Source organism: Protopterus annectens, chromosome 11.part0, assembly GCF_019279795.1.
Source record: "Protopterus annectens isolate FY-2018-M chromosome 11.part0, PAN1.0, whole genome shotgun sequence".
NCBI lineage: Eukaryota > Metazoa > Chordata > Ceratodontiformes > Protopteridae > Protopterus > Protopterus annectens.
In genome coordinates this window covers 681,230,330-681,256,824 of record NC_056745.1, presented here as the reverse complement: position 1 = coordinate 681,256,824, position 26,495 = coordinate 681,230,330, and the positions used below count along the sequence as shown (strand labels likewise).

At 45.7% G+C, this 26,495-nt stretch overlaps 1 protein-coding gene across 1 annotated transcript in view; it reads right to left on the bottom strand.

The window, feature by feature from the left end:
* Positions 1-26,495, bottom strand: part of POLR3B (RNA polymerase III subunit B) — a gene marked incomplete in the record, with an annotated part of 1,742,661 nt that overhangs the window by 1,176,516 nt on the left and 539,650 nt on the right.

Below are 26,495 nucleotides of genomic sequence, written 5' to 3'. Positions count from 1 at the left end.
ATCTGGGCAGTAGTGTGGTGGTTTGAAGTCCCAGAAAGATTGGTAGAATTAGTGCAGGCTATGTACAAGGACCCAATGACTCAAGTACAAACAGTGTTTGGCCTCACAGAGGGGTTCCCAGTGGGAGTGGGTGTACATCAGGGTTCAGCTCTGAGCCCACTGCTGTTCATACTGGTGATGGACTACATTAGCAAACAGGTTGGAGGGGACGGATCAACAAAGCTGCTGTATGCAGACGATGGCAGTACAGGCAGACTCTGAGCTAGAACTTCAGCAAAGGATAGGAGAATGGAATGCAAATCTGAAGGCACACGAGATGAAACTAAGCACAGCTAAGACAGTGGTAATGGCAGCAAATTGTGGAAATCAGAAGAAGCTGAGAATAGAGATAGAAGGGAAGATAGAGGGACAGGTAAGCTTCAAGTATCTGGGAGGGGTAGTTGAGGAGAAGGGTAGTCTGAATGAAGAGGTCAAAGCTAGAATCAGAGGGGCTGCAGCCAGATGGCATAGAGTATCAGGTGTAGTCTATGACAGAAGAATGACAAAGAAGCTGAAAGGTAAGGTGTACAAGACAGTGGTGCGACCAGTACTACTGTATGGTACAGAAACCTGAGCAGTAAAGGCAGAACAGTTGAAGCTAGAGGTGATGGAAATTAAGTGCCTGAGATGGGTGGTAGGATGCACACTGTGGGACAGACAAAGAAATAAGGACATAAGAGCAGAAGCCAAAGTAGCTCCAATTGCAGGAAAGATCAAAGAGAACAGATTACGGTGGTTTGAGCACATGTGCAGAAAAGCAGAAGACAATCTGGTGAGGAAAATTTGGGACAGACAGGAAGAAGATAAGAGGAAGCGAAGATGTCCAGCAAAGAGTTGGACGGATTGTGTGAAAGAAGATCTGTGACCGTCAGGCATGAGTGTTGAAGAAGGCGCGGGTGTGGCACTGAAATCGACAGAGCTGGCAACAGTTAACATGATACCCCGACCCCAGGTAAAAAAAATTGGGAAAAAAGGAGGCTGATGATGTTAAAAAATGTCAAGTTATTTATTTTTTAAGTACATAAAGGGGGACTTCTGCATTACAAATTGGGCTTCATTTAGAAACTGTATGCATTTTGGTTTTAATGTACCAAACTTTTCCTGCCACCCAATGACTTGCCCCAGCTGTCTGTCAACCATCATCATCCCGGAAAACAATTGCCGATTTGTTCCCAGTCTCCATGGAAAGATTGACTAAGAAAATCTGTCATTCAAACATCTATCAGAAGTGGTTCAAAGGTTTTCTGATTTGTGCCCTTATGTTCCCAGTAGAAGCTTGATTGCGGAGCCAAAGGGACTGACTATATTGGTCATCCTTTTGCTTCCAAACAGAACAGAAGGCATTGCCAGCAAGCTGCCCCACCTCCTTCCATCCAGCACAATAAATGGTTTCCCCAGCCTCTGCTGGAAAAAGTCCACTTCCCTATGAGCTCCTGTAACCCTCCCCTTCCCAAGGGGTGGTAAACAGGCCACTCCCCTTTACTCCTCTCCCTCTGTGCCTGGCTCCTCCAGTGTCATGACCAATATATGAACCCTGATCACCTTGGTAGCAGGTAGGGCTCCTTTACTCTGTCTGCACAATGGTGCCAGGGTCTGACCTACTTAACTTGAAAGCATCTGCTGTAATTTCACAACACAATATAGTCCATTAGGTACCTACATTGCAGAAATAAAGCTTTGCTTTCATACAACTCCTGCTGAGTGGCAACTTTGTTAAAAACACTACAAAAATATTTTCTTTCTCTGCCTCTCATTCAAGTGTATATACCAGAAACAAGCCTATTTTTCTGCCTTTTCATTGCCTTGGTTTCAGTTACAAGTACTTCAATTCAGTTCAATAATTAAGCTTAGGTTAGAGTAATAGCTAGAACTAAGGGAAAAATTCAAACCCATTTCCAGTACCCTGAAGTTCTAGCCATATACAAACATTTACCCTTGTTTTATGGGCATGATTTGTATTACATTTAATGTTTTTGTTATTTAAAACTTTAAAGCTTCAAAATGTTACAGTTTTATAGCCGAATATCCTGGAAGGTTTCATTGTATAGACAAACTAGATATCAAGTTTTCAATGGAAAAGTGATTGTGATTATGGAAGCATATCTTTAAAAAATAATTTATCCTAGCATAATATATATGTGTGTGTGTATATATATATATATATATATATATATATATATATATATATATATATATACACATACATATATATATATATGTATATATATACACATACATATATATACATACACACACACACACATGTATGTATACATACACACGTGTGCGCATGCATATACACACGCACACACACATATATATATATTATATATAAATATATACACATACATACACAGTTTTATTCACTATACACCCATATCCACATTAGTTTTGCAGCCTATAAGTCGTAAACTCAAGTCCTCAGTCTAATTTTTTCCACCACTGAATATGTATTCAAGTGCATAGTCTACAGGAATATATAGTAAAATGAAGTCATTCAGTTTGCAACACTATTTCACTGCTCTACCATGGATTTTTATTGTTGTATCATAAATAATAAGCACACATGCATTTAGTTTCAGTGTTAAAGATCGTATTTGCATGTGGAAGGTCTGTCCATTTCCTACACTTCATTTTCAAGAGTGGTGGAGATGTACACTTTTTTCGCTGATTTTATAAGAATTGACATAACACTGTTTATAGCTTTGGTCAGTGTATAGTTCAGTGTTTCATTTCTTTAGTTTTATCTTGTATTACATCTCCTTTTAACTATTTTTCACCTTCCTGTTGTAATACTTTTCCATCCGATTTATACTATAACGTTCAGTATGTTTTTACTGTTTTCACAGAAAAAAATTACGAAAACAAAAAACACATGTAGCAGTTAGCTGTACCACTCAACATTGCACACAGCGTTGGCATTCGTGGTCTGCACTGTGATCCTGAAAATCTTTACATTTCGTTAAAAGGAAAACATAATAAACCTATCTGGCTTGCTCTTTTGAGTGATTTAACATTTTACCTTCCCTTTTATTATTTTTCACCAACCCCATACCCTCTTGTCAATCTCTGCAGATTCTGGTAGTCCATTCCACAAGTCCACATTCCACTCTGAGTCCTTTCAGGGATCCAGGGTGTTTTTAATGCCTATAATTTGTTGCATGCTCCCTTCTTCCCCCCTCTGCCCCTCCTGTTCAGAATGATCCCTTCACATCTCACTGGTTAGCCCCAACACTGTCATCTGGTTCCAGTATTTCTTAACAAATAGTATGTCAAAGTCAAATTCGGCACATCCCTATTACTGCCAGCACCCCTTACTACACAGGTGCCTCAGGAATCCATACTTGTCCTTTTGTTTTCAACCACTAAACAACTTGCCCTCTGACCTCCCTAACCTTCCATTTCCTCGTTATGCAGATGACATGGTTATTCTTCGATCCAGTCCCTCACATTCAACTATTCAAACTCAGTTTGTCTAACCTCCATTCCCTTAAATCTGGGAAAAACAACCAAAAGCTACTCCTAAACCACTCAACCAAAATGTATGACATCTGGAACCTCAATGAAGCTGAAAAAGACTTCTAAAAATTACAACATTGCAGATCTCAACAGTTGCCCAAAAGAAACATCATCCTTTAACTACTTGGGCTTATGGTAAGACCAGTCATCTTCCAAAGCCACAGTGAAAGTTCTCTTATTCTGGTCCTGTAAAATCTCCCCTTTTCTCCAGACCATGCAATAGGCAAAGGAGTCCCCCTGGCTCAACTTGAATACGTGGTCACCATCATAGCCACAGCCTCTAAAAAACTCTTCCACTCTACAGTCCACTGAAAACAAAATCTGACCATTTATTTCCAATTCTTCCTTTCACGAAAACCACTGCATCCCCCTCTCCAAGGCTGAATGGCTACCATTCTCCTACAGTGTGTGTCTGTTTTCCAACTACATTAACCAGTTGCATTTCGACCTCTTGCAGCCAAACTCCATAATAAAACCACTGCCTACAACCTCCGTAGCCTCTCCCAATTAATTCCCCCACTCCTGACACCCCAAACTAAGCTACACTGTACAGACCATTCCATCTCTATTCGTGCACCCAAACTCTGGCAATCCCTCCTCCTTCACCTTAAAGAATTCTTCTCTTTCCCCATTTCCAAAGCTCAGCTTGAAAGACACCTTCATATCAAAAATCTGACTGGAAGTGATTGTTCACAGGACACAACCTAACTCCCTCATCTTCCATCTTCCGTTTCCTTTTGTGTTTACGTTTGATTTTCTACTCTAATATTTATATACCATATCAATTGTCTGTGGGATTATCTATCTTCTGTGACTACTCTACATTTGCAAATTTGTTCTATTCTGTTTGTGTTAATCTCTTCACCTGGGCTGTGCCTACAAATGGTCTACAGTGATCAGTATACTACCCCAGTAAACAGACAAGTTAACTGAATAAAAAATTATGTTATACACAAATATCAACCCCCTTCTGTCTCAGGTGAGAAGAGCTCTAGCATGTGGATCATAATCCTTCACCTCCATTGCATGGAGGTTTCTAGTAGCTTTCTTCTGGATACATCCAGTAGCTTGTTGCCCTGTTCTTTGTGTCGCCTTCAAAGATGCATACAACACTCAAGATGTTGTTTGACCAATGCCTCAAAGATCAGAAGCACTACCTCTTGACTGCTGTAATCTGTCCACCTTTAGATACACCCCAGTACTCTGGGTGCTGCTGCCACTAGCCCCTCACTCTGCTACTGGTTCAGTCTAGGTGTGATCACCATCACTACAGCAATTCCCTGCCCTGATGCTAACAGTTCATCATCCCAGCTGATGCTTCATAGCAAGGTTGTTGTGGCCTAAATGCAGTACTTTGCATTTGTCTGCAAAATACCTCAACTCTCACCATTTTGTCCACTTGCTCAGCCTCTCCAAATCCTTTCCTAGACCTGTGACAATGTGAGGTATTGCCAGCTATGGCAGGAGAAGTAAGGCAGTGGATGTGTAACATACGCCAGCACAGCTAGCTGGAATTTTGTAAAGAAGGACATGTCATTTGTACATCAAAACTGATTTGTTCAGATGCTGATCCCTGTGAAAGATTAGATGCGACTCCCTACACAAGGGTCCGATGATGCGAAATAGCATAAATAGAAATAAGTGTGTCAGCCCTGTTCTTATATAACACCAAAAAGGGCTTTGGGGGCTTGCAATTTCGCTAAACTTATAGCGAAGATTAGTGCTACCAAATAACAGTTTTCCATGACAGGTACCTGCCAGCAGAGGTAGTAATTAACTTGGAGTGTCTGCGCATCTGCGCCTGCGTGTGTGTGTCTGTGTGTGTGCGTGCATGTGTGTGTGTGTGTGTCTGTGTGTGTGCGTGCATGTGTGTGCGTGCGTGCGTAGCTTTCCAAAATAAAATTGAGGTCCAAAAGTGGATGTCTTCTTCGGGAACTGTTTCATTGGCAGATGGGAAAAAAGTGGCAGCTCTGGTGGCAGACACTGCAGAAGCCTATACCTTAACAAAAGCATACCATAAACTTAATTTGAATTACTCTGACAGGTAGACAAGGAGCAGGGGGCACACCCCAGCTGGTGCTGGGTCCTATCTTCCTCCTTGGCACTGGCCAAAGAACCTTTTGCATTTTGCTAAATGGTTTTCTCATGCTAATTCTTCTGGCCTCTCATGATATAAAGCATGTCCTCAGACAGAAAACGGGTGCCTCTGAGTGATGATTGCTACATCATCCAAACTATAAGCCTTGGAATTAGCAGGCTTAGTTGATGGAGAAGACCCTTGTCCTTGATTAGGAGGTCTACATGCTGGGGCAGCATGCATGGCTCTTCTCTTGCCAGACTCAGCAGGAGTTGGAACTAGTAAATCAAAAGGATGGTATCATTTCAGTCCTCTCTTCCCATGTCATTTGTAGTACCCTGGGATCAGAGGAATGAGAGGAAATGCATACAGAAACAGGCCTGCCCAGGGGATGGAAAAGGCATTTGTTGTCCATGTCTCTTGTCCATACCCTGGTGCAGTATACAAACATTACAACATCCACATGGATCTAAGCTGTATGATACCCTTTCAGTGTTCTTGGACTGGCATAAGTGAAGTTAAGTTATTGAGGGAGACTAGAACAAAACCATATACGTCCAAAGATATTCATCATTCTTCCCAGGATCGAAGTAATAGATATAATAGAGAAGTGGTACCTATTAGGTTTGAATTTTCTGGTAATGTAGACAAGGTACGTGAGATTATCTCTAGTAAATGGTTTATACCACAATCAGATACTGAAATATCCAATAAAGTAGGAGATGGACCTAACTTTGGTTATAAGAACAAAAAGAACTTGAAAAGGCTTTTATGCCAGTCCAAGAACATTGAAAGTGTATCGTACTGCTTAGATGCATGTGGACGCTGTACTATTTGTGGAGTATTAGATCTTGATAATACCTTTATTCATCTGGTGACACTAAAAGTGTACAAGTTTAAAGTTAAAGCTAATTGTATGACAAACAACTTTGTTTATTTTGCTGTTTGTCGATATATTCCTTTTTCTACGTGGGCATGACCAATCGCTCACTTAGAGGAACAGGGAACATTTAGCTGCTATTAAGAATGTGGGACCTGAAAGGAGTGTCCTAGCCAAACATGTTATACATAAGGGTATAACTCATTCCTTTTCCTTTAAGGTAGTTGACTGTATAATGGAAAGTCCTAGGTTAGGGGATGTGAGAACTAAAACCGAGCAATGTGAACTTAAATGGATTATTGAACTTCAGGCAGAAAAGGAACCAGAGTTGAATGACAGAACATCAATTAAACCTCATTTAAAAGCTAGACATTTTAAGAAATAAAGTTATTTTAATTGAGATACATTTTTATGTTAGATTGTGATATATAGGTGCTATGTATAGAGATATTTATTGTTAAATTTGAATTAATTGCAGTGATATTTATTTAATTGAATAAGTAGAGGTATATAAGGAAGTGATGCAATTTCTGTTTTATGGTCTGAAGAAGCATCTTGTTAGATGTGAAAGTGCTAACCTTTGTATTAAACGTTTTATTCCTGCTGTGTTTCTCCACTTTGTTTATTTTATTAGATCTATACCCAAGCAGTCTTCCCAGTGCAGTAAAATCTGACCCAGACTCCTAGGTAAGGGAGAGATAAAGCCAAAGTGTATGACTGATAAATACTTCTGTCTCAAATGATATTTCTATGGAACATGCACACAATACCAAAAATGGTAGCAGCACGCTCTGTGGCACCTCACAATCCAGACAGTGACCATTAGTTGACTTAATCTACCACAGATTGACCGAACAGGTACAGCAAAGTTACTGAAAATGGTTCCAGGAAACCATAATATGATCTAAAGTGTTCAGTCAAAATACCACAGTCCTCATTGTCAAAGGCAGAGACAGTTCAAGAACACCGAAGCAGAACAATTTTTGATGTTAACTCACTCAGAAGGAAATTAATAATCTAAATGAGGACGGCCTCAGTGTTGTTGTGCTTTTATACAAAAGTAGACCCACATTAGTTAATCAGATTATGAGCATTACAAAGGAATGCAGCTACATGCACTCTTTTCTTAACTGAAGAATCTTACCTATATGAAAGGTTTATTAAACACACTGATTTTTGAAATGGTTTGGGTTCAGTCAATCTCCTGGGAATGGTCAAACTTTTTTTTTTTTTTTAATATACAATACAAATGAAAAATACCTCTATTCTAAAAGGGAACACTAGGCGAGATTTTACCAGCCTCACTGGACCAGGATCTAGCCCAAAGTGAATGAAAACACAGCACTGACACCTTCATGCTCTCATCATGAATGACACAGGCAATCTTGACCAAATGTCAAGAACCTCAGCATAAACCATTGTGCAGCGCCATGGATGCACTAAGGGAAGATGACTGCATCATTCTGCAAAAAGGTGCACACTTTCCTCACACAAAGGATGGGAAAAAAAATCAGTGAATGGTAAAGCAGGAGAGAGAGCAGAAATCTGCAGCTTCCTCACATACAGGATACAAAAAACAATCAATGACCAGACAGACTGTAGAGCAGAAATATAAGCAGCATAATCAAATGCTTTCTTATGAGACTTTCATTAGTGCATCAAAAAATTAGCATTCAAACAAAGCCTGTCCTTCACCATTTGCATTCTAATGGCTGTAGCAGTGTCCACACTGACTGAAACTGATGGCCATACTAAGGCTCATGACATCTGGTAGATCTGGAATGTACATGAAGATTGGGGCAACAACATCCAGTGCTTTGGTCACTGCTGTAAATTAGCTGATAAATGAAGCTGGGTTGTTAGCATTTCTTTCATTTAACAGCGAGTCCCGTATGGTTATCACTGTGCCACCACCGATATTATGTGCACCACAACACTTAACACTTCAGTTAATGGCTGTTTATCATGCCAGTCCCAGCTGGAAATATAACAGGTAATGGCTGGACCAAGACACAGGCTTCATCACCAACTAGCTGGTTTCAAATCCCAAATGAAATACCAAGTCCTAAGAAAGTCAATATTTTGGGGGTAACACTGGGAAAGTACAGTTGTGTACACTTACCATAAATGTAGATGTTCAAGTGTATTCACTGTTGCAGTCATCACATTTGGGTTATCCCTGCCAGGGTACCCCTTGGCTGTCCCGAATACCAGAGGCTTAGTATTTCTCCGTCAGTTGCTGTCACTTCAGGACTGATGTCAGGTCGCCAGTAGTATAAAGTAAGGCAGCCGACGCCATTACATCAGTTTTTCTTGCCCTGTCAGGAGCCCCCAAGTGGGAGCCAGGATATGGTGTTAGAACCCCACCAGTAGAAAGCAAATATCAAAAAGTTCCTTGTAAAGAGAGAGAGAGAGAGAGAGAGAGAGAAGAAAAGGGGGGTGGAGGGAGGGAAACCACGACTGCAACAGTGAATACACTCGAACATCTACATTTATGTTAAGTGTACACAACTGCAGTATGCTCTTCGTGTTTCAATGTTGCAGTCATCACATTTGGGTTGATTCCCAAAGCTGAGGAAAAGGGTGGAGGCAGTCAAGAAGACTAGGGGCTGACTAGGATGCCCTGCAAGACTGCAGTGGTAAAGCCTGCCCTGGATCTGGAGAAGATAGGCATGTGGTAATGCTTGGCGAAGGTCTGAACAGATGTCCATGTGGCAGCCTCCAGGATGTCCCAGGTGGGACTCCTCTAAGGAAAGCTGCAGAGGTGGAGGTAGCTCTGGTAGAGTGAGTCCTGACTCCCTTAGGGGGAGGTTTTCCGTGTTGCTTGTAACAGAAATGGATGCAATGTGCTATCCATTTGGAAATGGTTTGCTTGGATATGGCTTTGCCCTCTGCCCCTGCAGCAAAGCTGACTAGCAATTGATCAGTCTTTCTAAAATATTCAGTCCTGTCTAGATAGAATCTGAGCTAACTGTGCACATCTAGAGAGTGCAGGATCCTTTCCCCCTTATTTTGTGGAAAAAGATGGGCAAATGAATTGATTGGTTAAAAGCCACACTGGACACCACTTTGGGCATGAAGGATGGGTTAGTCCTGAGGGAAACCCTGTCAGCAAAGAAGATGATGAAGGGCTCTACAGCCATGAGTGCTTGTAGCTCGGATACTCTTCTGGCTGAAGTGATGGCCAGAAGCACGCCTGTCTTCCAAGAGAGAAACTAACTCTGCTGAAGATGCCGGTTCAAAGGGGGGCAGGGTGAGCTTTTCCAAAACAATGTTTAGGTCTCAAGCTGTGGTAGGTGCTCTTCTGGGTGGCCTCAAGTTGCTAGCCCCTCTTAGGAACTCTTTGATGAGATGGTGTGAGAAAAGTGGGTGCTCAGTGTTGAAATGAGCAGAAATAGCAGAGGTATGAATTTTAATAGAGGAAAAGGAGAGACCACTGTGTAGCAGGTCAGTTAGGTAATCCAAAATGAGAGGTAAGGAGGGCTGTGCTGTATCGGCTCCCTTAGCCTGAATCCAGGTGCAGAACCTTTTCCATTTGTCAGCATAAGACTTTCTAGTGCTAGTGCGTCTAGCCTCATGTAGAACATCTAGAACCTGTTTACTGTGATTGGCAGCTTGATCAGTGGTCAGGGAATAAGCTAGGCTGCCAAATTGAGGGTCTGCAATTGGGTATGCATGAATTCTCCTTCCCTCTGGGTCAGGAGGGTTGGGGTCTGAGGGAGATGCCATGGTGGCAGTGGGTGCAGACCGCGCAGCAGTGGGTACCAGTGCTGGCGAGGCCAGTCTGGAGCAATCAGAATTGTCCTTGGTTTTTCCTCCCTTATTTTGAGCAGTACCCTGGTAAGGAGATGTAGTGGGGGAAATGCATAAACTGAGAGGTTGACCCAGGGAAAGGATAGGGCATCCACTTTCCAGGCCCGGCAGTAAGGCTCCCTGGTGCAGAACTTGCTGAGCTGATGGTTGGAGTGGGAAGCAAAGAGGTTGACCTTCAGGGTGCCCCATTTCTGAGTTATCAGGGTGAAGATACTTTGGTCTAGCTGCCACTAGTGTGGGTCCAGAAGATTTATGCTTAAGTTGTCTGCCAGAGAGTTTAGAGAGCCTGGCAGGAATTGTGCTAACAGGTGTAGTTGCATGGCTGAGGCTGTGTGCCAAAGGGTCATGGCGAGCCTGCATAGAGGGTAGGAGTGAGTCCCTCCCTGCTTGTTGATATACCAACATCACAGTGGTGTTGTCTGTTTTGATCAGGAGAGCCCCTGGGGAGAGAAGGGGCTTGAAAGCTGTCAATGCATGCTGGACAGCTAACATCTCTTTTTGGTTGATGTGCAGATGTATTTGCTGTGAGCTCCATTGGCCCTGTATGCACCTGCCTTCCCGGTGTGCACCCCAGGCATAGTCTGATGCATCTTGTGGTGAGGGTCTAGGCAGTGGGGGGGTGGTGAGAAAGGTAGTCCCTTGTTGTGGGAGCATGCTGCTGCCCACCAAAGAAAATCTTTCCTTAGGCAAGGTATCACTGGTACAAGAGTTTCCAGGTCTTGAGACTTTTTAGGTACCACTGAAGTTTCCTCATATGCAGTCTGACATATGGAATGAGTAGAATGCAATTTGCCATGAACTCCAGAGCTTGCAGGATTTTCCTAGTAGATAACTGGGGTCTGGTGGCTAGTTGAGGAAGCAGGCTGTCAGGTAAGTTTGCTTTTTCTGGTGTAAGGAATGCCATCTTGATGCTGTGTCCAGGCTTGCTCCCAGAAATATAATCGTTTGGGTGGGTACAAGTTTGGATTTCTTTTCGTGGATAGTGTACCCTAGGTAGGTCAGTAGGGACTTTACAAAGGCCAGGTGCTTGAGCAGCTTTTCCTGACTGTCTGCCTGGATTAGGCAGTCTAAGTATCGGTAAATTTGAATATTTCTCTGTCTGCAAATGGCAATGGCAGGAGCCAGATATTTTGTGAAAACTCTGGGAGCAGTAGATAAGCCAAAGGGAAGCGCAGACAACTGAAAGTGCAGCGATCCTGCCCTGAAACATAGATATTTCCTGCATGATTCCCGGATTGGGATGTGGAGGTAGGCCTCTTTTAGGTCTAGGGTGGCTAGCCAAGCATTCTTGGAGTGCATAGGTAGTAGTTGCTGGAGGGTGAGCATTTTGAATTTTGGTATCACCAGGAATGTGTTGAGAATGGTTTACCTTTACATGTGCGCACTGCAGAAGGAGGAACAGCAATTTTCCGAAAGGTAGTTTGCAAACGTCGAACGGAAAAAGGTTTGAAGGTGCAATGAGCGAATACACTGAGATTCGCTCATTGCACTTCGACATTCTGGGGCAGATTGCACTATAGTGGGGATCGGGAAATGGTTTCTTTCCCCACTGTAGTGTGATCTCGGAGTTAGAATAATAAAGTAGGGGGTTGTGGTGGGCACAGCCCCCCACATGGGGGGTGCAGGGGGGGGCTTGCCCCCCTGCATTACACTTTATTTTTTTTCGACATTAATGTTCGAAAATCAGTTAATCGACTTTTCGATTTGCTGATTTTCAAACATTTACAACTGTCGCTGCTTTAAGTTTCGTGGTTACGATTCGCTCATATGAGCAATCGCACCAGTGTTTCACTGTTATGAAGGTAAACCATTTAGAACAGATAGACTGAGGATGGGGCACCAGGTGTCCTCTTTTCTGGGTACCAGGAAAAGTCTTGAGTAGAAACCTTGGCCTATCTGTTTTGCAGGAACGTGCTCTATTGCCCTCATAGAGAACAGGGAAAGGACTTGCTTTTTCGCCTCTGCCCACTGGTTTGGAGGAAGATTTGGGAACCCTTTTGGGGTTAGGAGAGTGTGGAAAGAAAATCTGCATCCCTGGGACACTATGTTGAGGACCCAGCGGTCGCTGGTAATGGTGGCTCAGGTGCTTGCATGGAAGGAGAGTTTTCCTTCTAGCGGCAAGTGCAGGTGGACAGAAGGAGGGGGTGGAGGTGGAGAGTCATTATGAGTTCTTACCATGATGGGGTGGCTTTGCACTCCCTGGTTTTGAAGTGGAGGAACTTCATTGTTTTGGTCTCTGCATTCCCTGTGGCTTTTGTCTGGGGAGTGTGCTTCCCCGGGGTCTGGGCTTAACTGACCTGGAGGGGGCAGGAAAGGACCAGTGCTTGGAGGGACAATGCCTACTGAACCTGGTGGCTGGACCTGTAGCAAATCCTTAACTGTCTGCATAGATTTAGCTTTTTCTTCCATCTTTTTTAAGACTTCCTCTGCCTTGGTGCCAAATAAGTTGTCTTAGTGCAAGGGTGCATCCAATAAATTAGAGTTGACATGGTCTGGCAAGGGCTGTTCCTTAAGCCAAGCATGCCTTCTAAGGACAGAACCAGTGACTGCTGCCCTGCAAGAAGCTTTTAGGGCATAAAAAAGTACAGTTGTGTACGCTTACCATAAATGTAGATGTTAGAGTGTATTCACTGTTGCAGTCATTACATTTGGGTAATCCTGCTGGCAAGTTGCCCTCAGTCAGCCTGAATTCCAAAGTCTTGGGTCATGCGTCGGCTGCTGTCGTCCCTTCCCTGACGTCAGGCTGTCAGGGGTATAAAAGAGGCAGCTGATGCCATTTTCTTCAGTTTTTTTGCCCCAGATGTCAGGTGCCCCCAAAAAAGGGTAGCCAAATTTTATATATATATTCAGAAATACACCAATATAAATTTCACCTTCATCTGTAAGCAAATACACCACATAGGTAGTATAAATCAGAGAAGGAAAAGTAAGATCCAAAAGAAAAAAGGGGGAAGGTGGGTGGGTAACCTGGACTGCAACAGTGAATGCAACAGTGAATACACTCGAACATCAACATTTATGGTAAGTGTACACAACTGTACTATGTTCTTCGTGTTTCACTGTTGCAGTCATTACATTTGGGTAGAGTCCCAAAGCTATGGTTGGGAGGCTGGAACTAGACAGCCATAGGAGCGGCTATGAGGCCCTGTAGAACTGCAGTGGCAAAGCCTGCCCTGGATTTAGAGTAGAGTGGCAGATGATGATGGTTTGTAAAGCTGTGCACTGAACTCCAAGTAGCTGCCTCTAAAATGTCTGTGGTTGGAACTTCCCTGAGAAAGGCTGCTGAGGTGGCTGCAGCTCTGCTGGAATGAGGCCTAATGCCCTTAGGCACTGGTTTGCCATGGTGTAAGTAGCAGAAACAAATGCAGTGGCCTAACCACTTAGATATATAGTCTGCGTTGAGATAGGCTTTCCTTGTGATCCTGCAGCATATGCCACTAGTAATTGCTCTGTCTTCCTAAAAGCTTTGGTTCTGTCCAAGTAGAATCTAAGCTGTCTGTGTACGTCCAAAGGATGCAGAATTCTCTCCCCCTTGTTCTGTGGATTTGGGTAAAAGTTTGGCAGATGGATGGCTTGGTTAAGAGCCACACTGGACACTACTTTAGGCATAAATGTTGGATTTGTCTGCATGAAAAATGACAAAAGGTTCCACAGCCATGAGTGCCTGTAGCTCTGAAACTCGTCTTGCAGAAGTAATTGCTAACAGCAGAGGTGTTTTCCAAGATAAAAACTTCATATCAGCAGTAGCAGCTGGCTCAAAAGGAGGCAGGGTGAGCTTTTCCAAGACACAGTTGAGGTCCCATGCAGGTATTGGTAGTCTCCTTGGGGGCCTTAAATTTTTGGCTCCTCTGAGGTACTGCCTTAATAAAGGGTGAGAAAAAAGTGGTGGCTCTGTATTGTAATGAGCCAAAATGACAGAGGCATGAATTTTTATTGATGAAAAAGATAGGCCTTTGTTCCAGCATCTCAGTTAAGTATTGCAAAATCTGAGGAATATTTGGTACCGCTGTATCAGTTCCTTGTGCCTGGTTCCAGGCACAGAATCTCTTCCATTTTCCAGCATAACACTTTCTAGTACTAGGCCTTCTGGCTTCCAGAATGACATCCATCACAGCTTTACTGAGAGGTGTTTTTTGTGTGACTACATTATTCGCCATGCTGTCAAGTTTAATGTCCTGAGTTGGCTGTGCATGATCTGATTGTCTTGCTGGAACAGTAGTCTAGGTATTTGAGGTAAGGTCCAAGCAGGGTATAGAGATAAGTTTCTTAAGTATAGGATACCAGTACTGGCGTGGCAAGTCTGGGGCGATCAGTATCATCTTTGGCTTTTCCTGTCTGACCTTTAGGAGCACCTTGGGGAGGAGAGGCAGTGGCAGAAAGGCATATACTGATAGGTTTTTCCAGCTGAAAGATAGGGCATCCACTTTCCATGCTCGTCTGTGATAAATGCTTGTGCAGAATATTTTTAGTTGGTAATTGAGAGGGGAGGCAAATAGATCTATGTCTGGACATCCCCATTTCCTTGTTATCATGCTGAAGACTTGTGGAGCCTGCTTCCACTCGTGGGGATCCATGAGGTTTCTGCTTAGTTCGTCTGCCAGTGTATTTTCCTTTCCTGGCAGGAATTGTGCCTGCAGATGTACAAGTCAAAGCTGTGTCCCACAAGGTCATGGCTAGGCTGCAAAGGGGGTAAGAATGTGTGCCCCCCTGCTTATGTACCACATGACCGTGGTGTTGTCTCTATCAGTAGTTGTCCTGGATGAAGTAGGTCCTTGAAGGCTGTCAGGGCATTTTGAACAGCTAACATCTCTTTTTGATTGATATGTAGATGCATTTGGTTTGAGAACCATGTGCCCTGAATGCATCTTCCTGCCATGTGGGCTCCCCAAGCATAGTCTGATGCATCAGTTGTTAGTGTCCGCCTGGCTGGAGGTAATGTGAATGGCTGTCCCTTGTTCTAGTGTCAAGCCTTTGCCCACCATCGAAACTCCCGGTGCAGGCAGGGAATGAGAGTAATGACTGTTTCCAGGCTGTGGCAATGATGAATGTTGAGTCCAAACACTTTTTAGGTACCACTGAAGTTTCCTCATATGCAGTCTTGCATATGGAATTAGTAGGATGCAGGATGTCATGAAGCCCAAAGCCTGCAGAATTTTTCTTGCAGATAACTGGGCCTTTGTTGCCAACATTTTGAAATAGGTAGTCAGTTGTCTTTGTTTGTCTGGCGTGAGATAAGCCATCTGGGCAGTTGTATTCAAGCTTGCACCCAGGAATATTATCTCTTGTGAGGGTACTAGTTTTGATTTCTTTTTGTTGACTGTGTACCCTAAGCATTTTAGAAGTCTGTTCACAAACGCCAGATGTTGAAGAAGAATGTCCCTGTTCTCTGCATGAATGAGACAGTCGTCCAAGTAAGGATATATTTGTATTCCTCTCTGTCTGCAGAATGCAATTACTGGTGCCAGGCACTTTGTAAAGACCCTGGGCACAGTAGACAAGCCAAAGGGCAGTGCAGAGAATTGGTAATGCATTGAACCAGCCTTGAATCTTGGGTATCTTCTGCATGATTGTCTGACTGGAACATGCAGGTATGCCTCTTTTAGGTCTAAAGTCACAAGCCAAGCATTCTTGCCCAGCATGGGCAGAAGCTGCTGCAAAGTTAACATTTTGAATTTTGGAATATCCAGGAAAGAGTTCAAAATAGATAGGGCCAGTATCGGCCTCCAGGCCTTGTCCTTTCTGGGTACCAAGAACAGTCTTGAGTAAAATCCTTGTCCCTGCTCTTGCTCTGGTACTTGTTGAATGGCCCCCATGTCCATGAGGGATGACACTTGTTTTTGTGCCTCTGCCCATTGATTTTCTGGCAGATCTGGCCAGCCGTTTGCCTTTGGTACAGTATGGAAGTGGAACTTGTAGCCTTGTGACACTATGTTTAGAACCCACTTGTCCTGGGTTATGATGTGCCAATTTTGAGCAAAAAGTGCTAATTTTCCCCCTAAGGCTGCTGCCAGAAGATAAGTGCTTGGTGCCGGCAGGGGGAAGTCATTGGGACTGTTTTCTGTATGTTTGTGGTCTATCTTCTCCAGCTTTGGAGGTAGAAGCACCCCATTGCTTGGGCCTATAAGGACCTTTCGCCTGGGATCTGCCCCTAGGGCGTCTGGCTCTGCCCCTTTGAGGTCTGTCTGACACAGAAAAGGACCAATTTTTTGTAGGCCAGTGTCTACTAAACACCTAGGTGGCTGTACCTGTAAAAAATCTTTGACAGTTTGCATAGATTTAGCTTTGTCCTCCATTTTCTTTAACACCTCTTCTGCCTTAACACCAAACAAAGTTTCATGCTGCAAAGGTGCATCTAGTAATTTAACTTTTACATGATCAGGCAGATTTTGTTCCTTTACTGCGGCCCTGCGGGAGGCTTCCAACGAATCAAAACCACATTGCAAAGTATGCTTTCCAACTTGTTCTGCTGCATACAATAAATCCTGCATTTCCTTGTTTTCTGCACGTTCAGAATTTAACAACATTTTCTGTTTAAGCAATCCCATGACATGTTGCTGATACTTAAGCATATGAAATTGACAGTTTAAGGCCCTTATAGCCAAAGTTGCAGAGATGTAAACCTTTTTTCCCCATCTATCCAGTGCCCTTGAATCTCTGTCAGAGGGGGTTGGTTTTTTTGCAGTGGAAGCCTTAACCCCCTCTGGACCCTGTGATATAGTTTCTGGGTCAGCAGCAGGGTTTTTAAAAAGAAATTTGTGTGAGTCAGGAACCCTATAATATCTGTCAGGCTTAACAGGAGCTAGGGGGTAAGGAGTCAGGGGTCAGACTAGTCTCCGAAAACACATCTACAAAGGCTAGAGGCCTGTGCTGATGTAGTAATAGAAACTCCCTGAGCCTCTTTTTAGATTCTGAAAAATTTTGGCTCTCCCAGTGGAAATGCTCCCTCATGGTGTGCAAGGTTTCCCCAAAGGAATAGTCCTCAGGAGGAGATGCTGATGGTATAGATTCTTCAGCATCAGAATCCTCATAGGGGGGAAAAAGAATATTCATGTTCAGAAGAGGAATCAGAAGAAATAGAAACCTGATTTGAAGATTCATAGTCAGTGTCTTGCCTAGGCCTCTTATCAGGAGGGGGATGGGAACCCCTGATCAAGATAATCAAGTCTTCGGCCATTTTGAGCATCTGTTTTTTGGGCATAGAGGACTGTCCACATGGCTCTTGAGCTTGTTTCCTTGCTTTAGAAGGTGCTTTAGTCTTTGCCTTTGAAGCTGAAGTCGTTTTAATGTAAAGATGTTTAGGTCTGAATACACCCTCAGAAGCTGGTACCTGCTCAGCGGCTCTGGACCCATCTGAGGGATTAGCGTCCGATGCTCCAATACCTTGAGTATCCAGCGGCATGGCCGACTTCACGTGGGAGTCTGTAGTGGCCTGCGACTCTAAAGTAGCGAGCGTCAGGGGCTGCAAAAGCGCCTCACTGAGAACCAGCGACTGGCTTAGGAGAAGCTTCATCGGTTTTGGGCCTTGGTTGTTTTTCTCTATCTTTTTATTTGCATTTTTTGTAAACTCTGGTAGTCAGATGGCTATCCGACATTTCAGGGTAATTAAATCAGCATCCAAAAAAGTTTAAAGCAAAATCATACTGACACTTAATAGCGCGTTGGTTAAATCTAGCACAAAACCGACAACCAGAAATGTTGTGATCAGGGCCTAGGCAATGAATACAGTAGGAATGAAAATCCTTATGAGGTATTTGCTTCCCACAAGAAATACAGTTATTAACTTTTTCTGACATCGGTCTGGAGCAAGAAGAAAGTTTCCCCAATGGGGTACTTAGCTTTATTGAAGACTTCAGATCTGAAACTCAAATACGAAAATCTCAGGAGACGGCCGACCCGCACTTGTGTACTGCTTCTGCTTCGGGCACTGCGGCAAGAAAGACTGAAGAAAATGGCGTCAGCTGCCTCTTTTATACCCCTGACAGCCTGACGTCAGGGAAGGGGCGACAGCAGCCGACGCAGGACCCAAGACTTTGGAATTCAGGCCGGCTGAGGGCAACCTGCCAAGCAGGATTACCCAAATGTAATGACTGCAACAGTACTGACTGCAACAGTGAAACACGAAGAACATTCACAGTGTAAGGTGCTTACTTGACTTGCAGAATGCATTAACTTTTGTAAAAAGAAGTTATGTACTCACCATAATGTTCCATCTGAGTAGGTAACTTCATTTGTCCGCAGCCTGTGGTTATCGGATCCGATCCGAATCCGAGCCGGCAGCTTTCCAAACTAGAGATCCGAGCTCCAAGCTCCTCCCCCTTACCCATAATACCCTGCTACCTCCCTCCAGTCTTCCGATCGAGTTTGCCCTATTAGCACAAAATACCAAAGAAACAAACCACCTGAACATCCTAACCTGATATCAACTACGAGTGAAACAACGATCATTCAGGTGACGAACTACAGGTTAGGGGGAGGTCAGTTGCTGACAAATGAAGTTACCTACTCAGATGGAACGTTATGGTGAGTACATAACTTCTTTATCTGAAGTAGTTAACTTCATTTGATCAGCAACCTGTGGGACAGAGTCCCCAGCTACCAAAAACTTGGGAGGTCCTCATGGAAGGATATTCCGGAGCACTGCAGAGCCAAATGATGCCCTCCCCTAGATATCAAATCCAACTTATAATGTGTAATAAAAGTATGAGAGGAAGCCCAAGTGGCCTCAGAACAAATGTCATCCAAGGGCACCCTTGACCAAAAGGCAGCAGAGGTAGCCACAAAGCGGGTAGAATGTGCACGAACCCCCACGGGCTCTGGTCAACCAGAGATTTTGTACGTGAGCAAAATGCAGTGAGAAATCCACCTAGCTAGAGTTACCTACATCACTGGTTTACCCAAAGATGGCTTAGCAAAGGAAACAAAGAGCTGCTCTGATTTTCTTGAGGCAGCCGTTCTATGCAAATAAAAGAGCAACTCTCTATGCACATCTAATGAATGGAGTCTGTACTCCCCTTTGTTTTGGTAGTTAGGGAAGAAGACAGGCAGATTAATGGATTGGTTGATGTTAGCCTCGGAATCCACTTTAGGTAAAAAAAGAGGGATTAGTTCTGATGGAAACTCTGTCTTTATGGAAGACAAGATACGGAGGTTTAGAACAAAGGGCCTGAAGCTCCGATACCCTTCTAGCTGAGGTAATAGCAATCAAGAAGGCAGTTTTCCAAGACAAATACTTTAAGTCAACATAAGCTGCAGGCTCAAAGGGGGGACCAGTAAGAGCCTGGAGGACTAAGGTTAGACCCCCACGGAGGAACCGCATTCTTTACAGGAGGTCTTAAAAGAAAGGTACCCTTCAAAAAAGAAGCTAAGGGACCAAGATTGTCTCCGATGTGGAAGTGGGAAATAGCAGCCATCTGAACCTTCACAGTTGAAGAACTGGCCCCCTGATGAAAAATGTGGGATAAAAACTCAAGAACTGCTGGAATGGGAGCTGTAAAGGGATCCAAATTCCTATGCCCTGCCCAGACAGAAAAACGTTTCCATTTACTATTGTAGACTTTCCTGGTAGAAGGCTTATGTGCGGCCGCCATGATGGATTTAACTGCGGATGAGATACCGGGAGTCCTAACCACTAATGGAACTGGACCAACCAAGCCGAAAGCTTGAGGTCGTCCAGCTTCGGGGTTTTCAATCCCGAAGGATGAGAGATCAGATCCGGAATGGGATCTAAGATCCAAGGAGGAGCTACTAGAGGAGACCGCAGGAATGGGAACCAGGTTTGATGAGGTCAGAATGGGGCTATGAGGATAACTCTGCTCCCCAACCGGCGAGCTTTCTGCAAGAATTTTGTCATTAACAGGAGAGGAGGATAGGCATAAAGAAGACCGGATGGCCAAGCATGAACCAAAGCATCTCTGGGGCTCTCCCCTGCTGGGGGGATTAGAGCGAAAAACTCGCTGCACTTTGCGTTCGAAGGCGACGCGAACAGATCACAGCAAGGTTGACCTCATTTGAGGAAGATCCGTTTCGCTACTAAGGGGTTCAGAGACCACTCGTAAGGTGAGAGGATAGTTCGACTCAGTTTGTCCGTTAAAATGTTGGACCGACCCGGGATGTGCGTTGCTAGCAGAAAGCGGTTGGTGGATATTGCCCACTCCCAAACTCTCATGGCCTCTCAGCAGAGAGGGTAAGACCTGGTTCCTCCCTGTTTGTTGATGTACCAGACCACTGACATGTCTGTTTGAATTGCAATAGTCCCTAGAGGAAGAAGGGCATGGAGAGCCTGCAACGCTAGAAGCACCGCCCTCATCTCCAGAGCATTGATATGCAGAATGGTCTCTGTTGGAGTCCACGTGCCTTGGACGGTTCTGCCCATGCAATGCCCCCCCCCCCCACCCTAGGCGAGAAGCATCCGTGGTCACTGTGGCTTGGGGTAGAGGCATCAAAAAAGGGCGCCCTTCCCGAAGCTCTCGGGAATGGAGCCACCAAAGCAGAGATTCCCTGGAAACCCTGCTGAGGGGAATAGGGGAGTACAATGGATGTTGAAGGATGGACCACTGGACCTGTAAGGTCCATTGAAGAACCCTCATATTCAAGCGGGCTAGGGGTGAAAGGTTGATAGCCACTGCCATCGACCCTAGAGCCCTCAGGACTAACTCCGCTGGTGGGGCTGAAGACTGGAGAAGAGCCAAGACGTGAAGTTAGGTTGCGGAGTCTGTCAGACGCCAGAAAAGCCTTGGACTGAAGCGTGTATTCTGGCCCCTATGAAATCCAAGACCTGAGAAGGCTGAAGGGATGATTTTTTGTAGTTTATAGTGATCCCCAATTGGTGGGCCAAACGCAGGAAATAATCCCTGGCCGAGCATAGTAGATGCCTGGTGGGAGCAGCGAGGAGCCATTCGTCCAGGTAAGGAAAGACCTGTATTCCCTGAAGCCTCAGGTGGGGCGCTACAACTGCCATGACCTTGGTGAACACCCTGGGGGCTGTGGTGAGACCAAAGGGGAGGACCCTGAACTGAGAATGGCCGGCTCCCTGCCGAAAGCGGAGAAACCTTCTGGATCACCTGACCATTAGAATGTGGTAGTACGCATCCTTGAGGTCTATGGAGCACATCCAGTCGTTCTCCTGCAGAAGGGGGAGAATAGATTGAATGGTGACCATCCAGAATTGTTCTTTGGCAACGGACAGGTTCAGTGTAGACAGGTCGAGAACTGGCCTTAGGTCTCCCATCTTTTTTGGCACCAAAAATAACCTGGAGTAAGTGCCTGATCCAGACTGGCCTGGGGGGGACGTGCTGGATGGCTCTTTTTCTTAGCAGCTCTTCTATCTCTAAGGCTGCCGCCTCCATCTGATTGGGTGGGACATCGGGAAGGCACCCCAACTGAAGGGGAGAACACAGGAAGGGAATAGAGTAACCTCTGGATATTATACGGAGCACCCAGTGATCCGTCGTGATGGACTCCCAATGTGCTAGGTGCTCCGAGAAACTCCCCCCGACTGCCTCCAGAGAGGAGCAGTTGGGCAACCCCTCGGGGTTGCTGCGTGGGTCGATCAGAAAAGAGTTCCCTCGACCCGAAATTCTTCGGCCCCTTTCTGCCTCTGGGCCGGCGTCCACCCTGTCCTCCCCTGTCTCTGAAGGACGAGGGGTCCGGAGCGGAACAGGATTGTTGAGATTTCTGGAACCACATCTTCTTTTGTCCTCTCTGGTTCCTGGAAAAGGACCTTTGAGGAGCAGAGAAGCGATTTATACGGCAGACAACGTCTTCCCGTCTTTCTCGCTCTGGAGTAGCGTATCTCGGACGGTCTTGCCAAACAGCATAGAACTGTCAAAGGGAGCGTTCGCGAAGGATGCCTTGAAGGGTTCCGCAAAATTGCGAAGACTGAGCCAGGCATGAAGCCGTAAGGTGATGCCTGCTCTGCTAGCTCTAGCCATTCCCTCCATGGCATGGAAGAGAAGCCACATAGAAGTGTTGGATATCGACTTTAGAGCGGTCATTCGTGCCGAGAAGGTTTGCTTGTCCTCGGCCGACATGGACTCCGGAGGTGACCCAGCGTACTCTGATTAGGTCCCGCTGAAGCCGAATTACATGTGCCAAGTAGTTCAGCGCCCTTACAGAGAAGGTGGCTGAAGTGAACATCCGCTTTCCAATGCGGTCTTTCGTCCGAGACTCCTTGTCTGGAGGATGTACTGAGGAACTTTCCTGTGCCAGTTCCTTCTTGGTGGCAGCCGCCACCACCATGGCATCTACTGGGGCACCTTTGTTCCACACTGTCCTGTCTGCTGGGGGGCTAAGGATTTTATCTGGTCTCCTGGGTATAGGCTCTACAGTGTCCGGCTCCTTCCACGCCCTGGTAGTTATAAAGTCTACCAGGGGGTCGGCCGGAGGGGACACCCAAGATGTAGATGGGCCTGTGTCAAACGCCTCCAGAAACACAAACTCATCTGAGGAAGGCTTTTGGGCTGACCACCCCCCTCTAATGCGCAGCATCCCCATGATGTCTCCAAAGGAGACGTCCTCGGGGGGTGACCTGGGGGAACCTTCCCCTTCCTCCAAGTTTCTGTCTTCTGTGAGGGACTCGGGGGAGTCCAAGTGCCTCCTTTTACACTTTCGTTTGTGAGGGACCTCCTCGGGGGGGGGGGCTCTGTCCGAGGAGGGCTCACCAACCAGGTCCTGTTCCTCTAGGGTAACCATCTAGGACGTAGATGCAGGCTGTCCCTGGGGCCGGATGATGGAGGACAGGCCCGTCTGTGAGGGAATGGCGGGTGGATCCGTAGCATGAGCCTGGGGCATAGAATCCCTCGAAAGGACCCTCTCCATGACGTCAAAGGCAGAGGATGAACTGCTCTCCCTGGGATCCGAGAGCAGCACCCGCGAATCTGACGTGTGGATCGGCGCCGGAGTCGAAGCGATCGGACCCGAAAGAGAAGTGCGCTCCGACCACATCGAAGCTGAAGACACACCAACCCCTCCGGATCCGAGGCTTGGCTCACAGCCCTGAGAACTCGGATCTGAAAAAGGACCCGGCGAAGTAGCAATTACTCTCGGCGCCGACACCCCGGCTCCGACGCTACCCGGATCCGACGGCTCCGAAACCAGATAGTGGATCGGAGAAAGAGCAATGGGGGCAAAGAAGGGGACCGAGCTCCCCCCCCAGAAGGGGGGGAGGCAAGAGCACTCCCATCTACATTTGGGCCTGGAGAAAACGACGCATCATCCGGTCCATGTCCGCGTCTAAAAGGCTCTTAGTGGATCTAGAAGAAGCTGCCGAGGCTGGCCGGGAAGGCCGCCTTGACGACCTCGAAGGTGACCGGGTCTTCTCCTCCAGCTCCGGAGAGAAATGTGGAGAACGAAGCCGAGAGGGGGAAGACCCGGAGACCTTTAAGGGAGAACCGAGCTGCTTAGCCGGCAGGGCCGAGGGGGCAGAATCGGCCCGCCGCTTGTGGCTCCTATGCCTCTCCCTGTCACGCTCCTTGTCCCTTTTGTCTCTCTTCCTGGAGTCCCTCTCTCCCTGGGCCACAGTGGGAGTTTGAGTCCTGGCCAGGAGAGCAGGAACAGTCAGCGGAACAGCCGCGGCTGGTGCCACTGAGGGAGAGGAGGACGAAGCAGAATCCGCGGGCAAAAGGCCCACAAGGATTAACTTGGTCCTCCTGTCCCCTCAAAGCCCAGGGGTTAAAAGCCGCACGAATTTGGCAGCCTGATGACAGATGGACCACCCCCAGGCAAATAACGCACTGAGTGTGGTCATCGGCTGGGGACAGCTTATGGCCACACTCAGAGCATTTAGAAAATATGGCCTTAGGGCCTTCAGCCATATTAACACACATATTCATACACAGATAAGGGGAAGGGAACTACAACTAACCGACTACTATATAAAAAAAAATTTACTAAGTATACTAAGGGTCGGAAGGAAACACACACACACACACACACACACACACACACACACACACACACACACACACACACACACACACACAATTTTTGAGGAAAAAAACTAGAGAATAACCCTCTAATTTACTCACAAACCACCAGGAGCTCGTCACTCGTGCTTCAAGAAGACGTGGCAAACGAGATCTGGGGACTGGGGGGAGGTAGGGTATTATGGGTAAGGGGAGGAGCTTGGAGCTCGGATCTCTAGCTTGGAAAGCTGCCGGATCGGATCAGATACCCACAGGTTTCTGATCATATGAAGTTAACTACTTCAGATCTCTAGTTTCTGCACAAGCAGGAAAGGATGATATTTTTTGAGGAGTTCCATGGTATGTTGCTGAAATTTTAGCATATGGAACTGACAATTTAGTGGTCTGATGGCAAGAGAAGCAGAGGTGTACACTTTTTTACACCATCTGTCTAGTGCTCGGGAATCCCTATCTGAGGGGGTGGGATTCTTAGCAGAAATTGGTTTAATTCCTTTAGGCCCTTGAGAAATAACCTCAGGGTCAGCAGTAGGATTTTTGAAAAGAAATTTGTGTGAGTCAGGGACTCTAATACCTGTCAGGTTTTCTGGGAGCAGGAGGGAGGGTGTCAGGAGTCAAACTAGATTCCATGAAAACATCATCCACAACATCCAGGACAGGAGGAATGGTCAGGGGTCTGTGCTGTGGAAGATCTAAGAATTCTCAGAGTCTCTTTTTAGACTGAGAGTAGTCCTGAAATTCCCATAGGAAATGCTCCCTTATGAAGGTTTTCCACAAAGGAAAAGTCCTCAGGTGGAGAGACTGAAGGAATGGATTCCTCTGCATCAGAATCCTCATAAGCAGAGAGGGGTTGCATGTCTTCATATTCAGACGCATCAGAGTAATCAGACTCCTGTTCAGATAAAACTACTGGGGACAGATCTCATTTTCTTTTGGAAGGGGTAAGCTTGGCTTCCCCTGATCAGCATTATAAGGTCTTCTGCCATTTTAAGCATTTGAGACTGAGGCAAGGAAGCAGGCATCAGAGATTGGGTCATCGGTTTCTTGGGCGTGGTTCATACCCTGGGCCTTAGAACTTCGGTAGTTTGCGAAAGAACGGTAGATGCGAAAGGAGTCGTCAGTTTGTGTCTAGAATCAGTAGTGCAAAGTACTTCCTCAGTAGCCGGTGCCTGCTCAGCGGCTCCAGACCCATCCAAGGTAGAGACAACCGCAGGATCCTTAGTCAAAGAAGAGTTTTGGGCATACTGGACTCTGAAAGGGTCTTGGTAGTGGCCTGAGAATCCACAGAAGCCGGCATTAGGGGCTGCAAAAGCGCCTCACTGAGGACTGGAGAACTGACGACTAGCTTAACGGAAGTGTCATAGTTAGGTTTGGACCTGTGTGGTCTGTCTCTGTCTTTATCCTTACATTTTTTTGGAAAATCTGCTGTCGGATGGCTTACCAAAGCCATATCGGAATTCGAGGACTGTGACCGAAAATATGTAGCTACAATAAGGGCCCGACGATGTATGTTCTGGCATTGAACAAAGCACAAAAGCGACAGCGAGGGACGTCATGGTCTGGACTTAAGCAAGTGACGCAGTAATAATGATAGTCTCAGTGTGGTATTTGCTTTCCACAGGTGAGACAATTGTTAACTTTTTCTGACATCAGCTAGAGTAAGAAAAAAAGGATCCCCAATGGGGTACTTAGCTTTAGAAGACTTCAGCTTCAATTCGGAAGATGAAATTCAGGTAGCGGCCGACCGGCACTTGTGCGAACTAATTCTGCTTCGGCTCCTCGGCAAGAAAGACTGATGTAATGGCATCGGCTGCCTTACTTTATACTCCTGACGACCAGACATCAGTCCTGAAGTGACAGCAACCGACGCAGAAATACTAAGCCTCTGGTATTCGGGCCAGCCGAGGGCTACCCTGGCAGGATAACCTAAATGTGATGACTGCAACAGTGAAACACGAAGAACATCTACATCAGAGTGAGCTAAATCCCCCTAAAAGGCTGATCTTGTTATTGTCCTGAGTATTAAAACTGCCAAGATAAAGCACTGAGTGGGAGCATACACTAGACTGATAAGGAGGATTCATGGACTCCTCCAGAAACTCCCTAGTGCACACAAATCTACAGTTTACTTCTGCTCCAATGATTAGTTGTGCTCTCTGAGATAGCACATTTGTACTTATAAAGCGGTTTTATAAAGTCAACATTCCCAGTTTCACTAGCTGCTTTTTAAAGTTGCATCTAAAAACAT